Here is an 8,350-nt window from a genome sequence, read left to right as displayed (position 1 = left end):
ACACACGCAACTCAGTTGGGGTGAGCCAGCAGGTTGACACTAGAAGATGAGCCTTCTCTCGCGGGCAAGCGTTTCTCTGATAGGTGTCACCCTTCCAGCATTCTGATCCACCAGGCGGGAGTGCCTGTGGGTGGAATCATCCTTACGTAGCGGCTGCTCCTCTCAGTCTGCTTCCTGGGGGCCTGCACAGGCTCACAGGTGAACTTGGAGACACCTTGGCAATGTTCTGTAATGCGGCAGGTTCTCTACAGCTGTGGCTTCCTCTAGGTCAGGGGAGGAGCTGAGTACGGCTAAGACTTTAATCTACGCGAGTATCTTTCTAATTAAAGCACTCCAGGGCTGGGGACGCCATGTAACCTCTTTGTAACCTATGCTTATTATGTTAACCAAGGGCACCAGCCCTCCCAGGAAATAAATCATGATCTCTCACATTGTACTGAATGGTATCACTTGGATGTTTGCCTAAAGCGCTTGCTTTATAGATAGATGTCAAGCTCTTCTTTCCCTTTTACTTATCTATGTTATTTTTTATTTATTTTTTAAGGAAATACATTTTTACTTTAAAAGGAGGGAGGTGGAGAGGCAAAGAGTGTCGTGCTATGGGAACCTGAAGTCCAAAAGGGCTCACGCACACGTTCAGTAATTCCAAAGAAAACCAGCCAGAAATCGGGCCGTGAGAGGCCACAGTCATACGCTGCCCAGCTTGGGAGCACAGCATTCAACAGTGCGGGAGCCGACACCCAGCCCAGCCCGGAGCTCCCAGAATCCGCAGCTGCACTGGGCTCCCGTTCGTCCTTCTCACCTGATTCTACTTCCGATGTTTCTCAGGGAGGCAAGGCGAGGCCCATCCCAGGGCCACCCCGGGGAGGGCTGTGTCTCCCAGGGGAAGGACTGAGTCATGGGCCATCCCTGCAGAGAGACAGAGCCCTCCCATCTGCTGCTTCACTCCCCTGATGCGCACAACAGCCACGGTTGGGCCGGGCCAATGCGAGGAAGCTGGCGATAGGTCCAAGTCTCCCACCTAGGTGGCAGAGAGCCAAGCATTGGAGCCATCGCCTGCTGCCTCCCAGGGTCAGCATCAGCAGGAAGCTGGAACGGGGAGTAGAGCAGGCACTTGAACGTGAGCACTGCTGCATTGGACATGAGTATCCCAAACATAGCTTAACCACTGTGCACACGTCTAACATGCTCATCTATTTTAAAACATTGTTACAAGTGTCTCCATGTGAAAGACTAAGAGAGACAACATAAACTTTACTCAGTATTCTCTGTTGTAAACATACATTACTGCCACTCTTTCTGGTGGGATGCTCATCACATGCAAACCATTATCCCTGAATGATGGCTTATATTAAATCATTAAACCATGTTTCATCTCCACGGAGGCCTGTGTCAGACACAAGGGCTCATAGAACCTCCCAGATGTCCACTAAAGCCTTCGCCTTGTGCTCCTCGTCTGGTGTTTGTTTTCAACTAGAAAAGCACACAGAAATTCTCCTTTAGAAAATACTGGACAGGTGTTTCAAGATATTAAAATACGTTTTTATTTCCCAAAGAAAAGGACACCCTGGTGAAACTCCATTCTCATAAACAGTTTTGGTCAGAAAGTAAGATCTCCAGGGTTACCAACAGTTAGTTTGGGTTTGCTAGGCCCAAATCAGAGGATTAATCCTCGCTGTGAAAGAACACACCAAAATACCAACCAAAAAAAAATGGAAATCCATTTTCTTACGAAGACTTAAATTACTTAAAATCGGTTATAAAAATGTATTCATTAACAATTAGGAAATAATATTAATCATGAGCTATCAATTCTAAACTCTAAAATCAATTTGTAAAGCAGTTCCCCACACAGCCCTTTTCTGTTTGTGTTATCTCTATCCATATGCATGTATCTGTATATATTTGTATCTCTCTATATGTATGTGTGAGTGCCTATCTGTATGTATATGTGTGCCTGTAGATGCGTGTATCTGGAAGTGAATGTGTGTCTGCGTGTGTAAACTTCCATGTATGTGTTTGTGTATCCGTATGTGTGTATAAGTGTATCTATATTTACATGCACGTATGTAGCTGTATGTATGAGTGTAGATATATGTATCTGTATGTAAACATTTATGTGTAAATATATGTGTGTGTGAGTCATCAAGGAATAGAGACTCTCAGGTGGTGGCCACACCACCGTGGCAACTGAATTCCCCATGTTACAGCTTTGTTTTATGAAATCACATCTCTGTTTCCCAAAAAGATAATTCCATTGCAAATGAGGTCATGTCTCAAAACACGTTTTACTGCTCAATCTGTTACAGGGCCCTTTCACTTGTCACCTTTCCATGTGACGCTGCTGTATGTATCTCCTAGGCGTGCTTGTAGACTCTTTCACTGCTCCAGAAGGGTGAGTAAACACCCCAGCGTTCATGAAACGGGAACACTGAGTTTCCCCTCTGCTGGCTCCCTCCATATTTGAATAGAACCTCGCCTCCTTCCCTGGCCTGCAAGGCCTTATGTGATTCAGCCCTTGTTCCAGTCCCGCCTACCACACTCCGTTGCTCACTCTGCTCTAAGCGTCGTGAGGTCCTTGTCCCTTGGGCCACGCTTGTCCTCAAGGAGCCTCCTGGATTGCTCCTCTCACATACCCCCATGGCCCATCCACACTGAACTCATACCTGAGTTCAAATTTACCTTTGTAAGGAAATTAAATTGGCAAATAAAAGAGCTGGCTGCACCTCAATGTTTACTGCAGATCAGTTCTCAATAGCTAAGACCTGGAATCAACCTAAATGCCCATCAACAGAAGACTGGATAAAGAAATTATGGGATATGTACTCTATAGACTACTATACAGCAGTCAAAAACAATGACATCCGGTCATTTGCAACAAGATGGAGGAATCTGGAAAACATCATGCTGAGTGAAATAAGCCAGTCCCAAAGGGACAAATATCATATGTTCTCCCTGATTGGTGACAACTAACTGAGCACAAAAAGGAAACCTGTGAAGTGAAACAGACACTATGAGAAGCAGTGACTTGATCAGCCCTTGTCCTGACTGTTGAGGAACAACTTTTTATTTTATTCATTTTAGTATTTTTTTCATTCTACTTAATACCATTGCACTCTTTAGCACATAATTATTCTTAGGTGTTGAAATTTAACTGAAAAGTGATCCCTGTTAAATATGAGTGGGAATAAGAGAGGGAGGAGATGTACAGTTCAGTACATGCTCACTCAGACTTACCCCTAATGGTAGAGCTAGAAACGTGCCAGGGGATTCCAAATCAATCCCATCAAAGTAGCATGTACCAATGCCACCTTACTAGTCACAGTGATTGGTTTAAGTTCTTTTTTATTTTTTAAAGATTTTATTTATTTTATTTGAGAGTTAGAGTTACAGACAGTGAGAGGGAGAGACAGAAAGAAAGGTCTTCCTTCCGTTGGTTCACTCCCCAAATGGCTGCAACGGCCGGAGCTGAGCCGATCCAAAGTCAGGAGCCAGGAGCTTCTTCCTGGTCTCCCACTTGGGTGCAGGAGCCCAAGCACTTGGGCCATCTTCCACTGCTTTCCCAGGCAGCTGCAGAGAGCTGGACTGGAAGTGGAGCAGCTGGGACTACAACCGGTGCCCGTATGGGATGCTGGCGTCACAGGTGGAGGATTAACCTATTGAGCCACAGCGCTGGCCTCAAGTTTAAGTTCATAATTGATCATAATGATAGGATTAATTGTCAAAGGGATCACATAAACAAGACTAGTGACTGCTAATAGGCTAATCCTCCACCTTGTGGCGCCAGCACACCGGGTTCTAGTCCCGGTCGGGGCACTGGATTCTGTCCCGGTTGCCCCTCTTCCAGGCCAGCTCTCTGCTATGGCCCGGGAGGGCAGTGGAGGATGGCCCAAGTGCTTGGGCCCTGCACCCCATGGGAGACCAGGAGAAGCACCTGGCTCCTGCCTTCAGATCAGCGCTATGTGCCGGCTGCAGCGCCGGCTGCAGCGCGCCGGCCACGGCGGCCATTGGAGGGTGAACCAACGGCAAAAGGAAGACCTTTCTCTCTGTCTCTCTCTCTGTCCACTCTGCCTGTCAAAAAAAAAAAAAAAAAAAAAAAGAATCTTGATGAAGAATGGGATGGGAGAGGGAGTAGGAGATGGGATGGTTGTGGGTGGGAGAGAGGTTATATTTTGGAAATTTATATTTATTAAATAAAAGTTAAAAAAAAAACAAATTTACCTTTGTAAATCTGAGGGGTATTCTCTGGTCATCCTAAGACACGCTGCTCCCATGCCACACTCTCTATCCCTCTGGCCTATTCCATTTTTGTTTTATAGAACTTAACTGCACCTGAAATACACTTTCACTGATTTGTTTTCCATCCTACGCTCCATGAGAGGCCAATGCGATTTCATTCATCGTTGGATCCCCACGTCTGAGAATCACGCTCCTCACATAGTTGGTGGTTGACAAGAACCTGGGAGAAAAATGATTCCCACTATGACTAAAGGCTTTTATTTATTTATTTATTTATTTATTTATTTATTTAACAGGACGAGAGACAGATTCAGACAGACCAGAATGCGTTTCAATCCAGGAATCACTCCCCAAATGACCTCAACTGCTGGGGCTGGGCTGCAGCCAAAGTCAGGAACTGGAATGCCATCCAAGTCCCCAACATGGGTGACAGAAACCTGATTACTTCAGCCAGGAGTGCTGCCTCCCAGGGTCTACATTAGCAGGGAGTTGGAAAGAGGATTTGGAGCCAGGAAATCAAACCCAGGTACTCTGGTGTGGGACACAGGTGTCTTAACCAGTGCTTAACCACTTGGCAAAATGGACCTGCCTAAAGGCTTGTTTTTTTTTTTGTTTTTGTTTTTTTTTTTTTTTTTTTTTGACAGGCAGAGTGGACAGTGAGAGAGAGAGACAGAGAGAAAGGTCTTCCTTTGCCGTTGGTTCACCCTCCAATGGCCGCTGCAGCCGGCACATAGCGCTGATCTGAAGGCAGGAGCCAGGTGCTTTTCCTGGTCTCCCATGGGGTGCAGGGCCCAAGCACCTGGGCCATCCTCCACTGCACTCCCTGGCCACAGCAGAGGGCTGGCCTGGAAGAGGGGCAACCGGGACAGAATCCGGTGCCCCAGCCGGGACTAGAACCCGGTGTGCCGGCGCCGCAAGGCGGAGGATTAGCCTAGTGAGCCACGGCGCCGGCCTAAAGGCTTGTTTTTAAGCAATTCATCTTTAATGGAGATAATCAAGAATTCCCTGGGAATAGCATGGTCATGTGGAGGTATTTTTCAGGCAGGAGTAAAACCTATGCTTTACTAATCAAAGCCATGGTGGTTGGTGCTTTCTTTGCCAGTTCCCGAGAAAAGGATTACTTGCTACAATTTTCAAAAATCTTGTTTCACCTTGATTCAATGGATCACCTTTGTAAGCACTGATTAGTTGTTATCTATTCAGCTTGAAAAACTTGACACCACCTAACCCAATGAACGTACTAGAGAAGTCAAAATCCCATCGGTGGAACCATTTAGAACAGTACCACATTCAAACAGCATAAACCCATGTAGGTTCCTTGTCTTTTTTCACATTAAATACTTACTTTTTATCCTATAATTAAGGCTGGTTAGCGGTTATCACTTACTTAAACTTTCCCAAGGAAATCAGGGCTATTAGGCTGTCCTACTAGGCTAATAGGCTATCTCAGTCGTCACGTGTTCTTAGTGGATAGTACAACACCTTTCCAGGGAGAGCCACATAACAAAGTCTCAATGCTCACCGAAGGCAGCAGGACTGGCGATAAAACAATCACCAAGTGCTGACTGTGGAGAGGACTTAAATATGAGACTCACTGGGATGGACTTTCAAACTCTGTGCTAACTGGGCAGAGCATCATGAAAAATGAATACAAATGTCCCAGGAAACAGAAGGACCATTGCAGACACAACAAAGGACGCAAAATTTCTAGTCTGAATCATAGTAACTTCCTACAGAAGACAGTCTAGTGTTTTTCTTTTTTTAACCTAACAGTGTCCACAGACACTTCAACACATATTTGATGAACTGTATTGGGATGTTAGGACAAACAGCAGTTATTTGTTTTCATTCCTGTAGAATTGGTTAACATTTTGGTAAATACAAACCCAAGCTTATCAGCTTTGGAGATTTCACCACAGTGTAACTGCCACTGACCCCCAGGTCTCGAGAACCTCTTCAGCTGTTACCTGTAGGGGGGTGAGACGTTAACTGTGGACGGCCAGCACAACTCAGCGCTTTCCCCAGAAGGGACTGTTTAAGGAAACGCCTCCCAGACTGCCCCTGCCACTTTTCAGTAATTTTCAGCCATGTTATACCTGCCATTATTTCAAAACTCCTATTTATTTTTTGCCAACACATTTGTTGACCAGGCTCTCTCAGCTCCTGGTTGTCACTTCTTAGCAAGGTGATAGCCGTATTCTGCGTCCTATCAGACACCTTCCATCTTGGTACAAAGCAGTCAGCTGGTATGAGATGCAGTCGCTGTTCTTAGTGGGACACGCTGTCTTGCACCATGTGGCTGTCAATCTCCATGTTGGTTCTGTGCAGAAGGGGAGATGGGTGGGAACCAAAGACTGATTTCCTAACTTACTGCTTACATGGTGGGCTGGCCATTTTGAGCTGAAGATACCCCCATGCTTGCGAATCAGGTGTCTTTGGCAAACTATTGCATCTGTTGGGTGGTTTGTAATCAGGCTCTGTACATGAAGTACTAAGCAGGTTCTCGGGATACAACCCAACCAGAGCAGACACAGTAAGCTTGTGGAGGTCACAAAGCCTTAGCTCTCAGAGGCAGCAGAAATTCTGTGTGTAGTGCCTTCCACTCAGGTTCACCATGGGCCAGGCCCACGAACGACTCAGCATGACTATTTCCAACAGAGATGGCCCTGTGATTAAATACTAACAACTGTTCTGAGAACTCCGACACTGAGGCCCACGCATCCCTGGCTTCACTACTTTCGCAACAGAAAGTAACATGCAGATGGGATCAATTTTCTGCATCTAACCACAGGCTACCTGTATGACTTGCTGACTTGACTGAGCCGCAGGATGGCCAGATACCTGGTTAAACAGTTTCTGGTGTGTCTGGGAGATAAAAGCATTTGAATGGGTGGACTGAGTCAAGCAGAAGGGTGGGCATCACCTAATCTGAGCCTCCCTGCTGGGGCTGGGACCCCGCTCTTCCCGCCCGCTACGGCGGCACACCTGGCTCTCTGGTCTGCAGTCTATACAGTAGACTTGGGCTCCTGGGCCTGTGCATGGCTGTCCTGTCTCCAGCTGGCGGCAACGACTGAGGGGCTTCTTGGCTCCTGTAAGCTCGTGAGCCAGTGCTCCACTGGCTTCGGTGGGAAACAGCAGCGAGGGCACCTGCTCCACAAGCAGAATCGACCGCAGTCCCTGGCAAATGCATTTAAGGAAGCCTGAGAGTATCAGCAGGGCCATGTTGCACTGTGCACCTCATCCAGCAGGGCCACCAAGGGGCAGGAGGCGATCGGGAGCAGCAGCGCCCGACGGAAAGGACCAGCGTCCTGCGGAAGAACGGACAGGAGGCAGCGCGTGGGCTGTCCGAGGAGTGCCTGAGGGCCGGCTCAGCCCAGTCCACGGCAGCCCTGCCAGAGTCCTAGCCTTCCCCAAGTCTCTCAGTCACAGGCCCTGGGTCTCCAGGCGTAAGCCCACGTCCCGATAAACTCCAAGTACAGGGTCGAGGGCCCAGCTATTCATCGCGCTTCGGCTGGCAGCCTCCCTCATCATGCTCCGAGCCCGCTGATGTTTCTGGAACCCCGCTATGGAGGAAGGGGTCTATCAACTGGGTGTACTATTTTTCAGAACCTCTCCATGAAGACTTCTATAACTGCCTGTGAGGCACGGACTAGGGGCACACTGCGGTCGCCTCTGGCACGCGGCACAGCCAAGCCCAAGCCTCCAGCTCAGGTCTGTCTGACCCCAAACCCCATCCTTTTCTTTCTACGTCACATCAGCTCTCAGAATTGGAATCAGTTGGCAGCGTGGTGCTTGCTAAAAAGATTAGAAGGTTTTTTAAACTGGCTCTAACTAGTTATGACCAGGAGTTCCTGCTGTAACTCACCATGCTTTTGCTGCCATTTGGTTATTAAAGGTGGAAACATCAGACGCAGTTTTAATTAGTCTGTACTTAGCATTACCAGCAAGAGAACACATTCGCCCGTGATCATTTCGTAGTGTTCTTGGCTTCACAGGAGGCAGGCCACAGAGGCACAGTGCTGGGCATATGTTAACGGAACATCACAAATCAGGGTCTATATGGAAACTGAACAGCAACTGATTGTCTGAGGTCAATGAAGGAAAAAGCAAA

This window comes from Oryctolagus cuniculus, chromosome 10, assembly GCF_964237555.1.
Source record: "Oryctolagus cuniculus chromosome 10, mOryCun1.1, whole genome shotgun sequence".
Lineage (NCBI taxonomy): Eukaryota > Metazoa > Chordata > Mammalia > Lagomorpha > Leporidae > Oryctolagus > Oryctolagus cuniculus.
The sequence above is the reverse complement of the archived record's forward strand: the minus strand, read 5'-3'. Positions refer to the sequence as shown.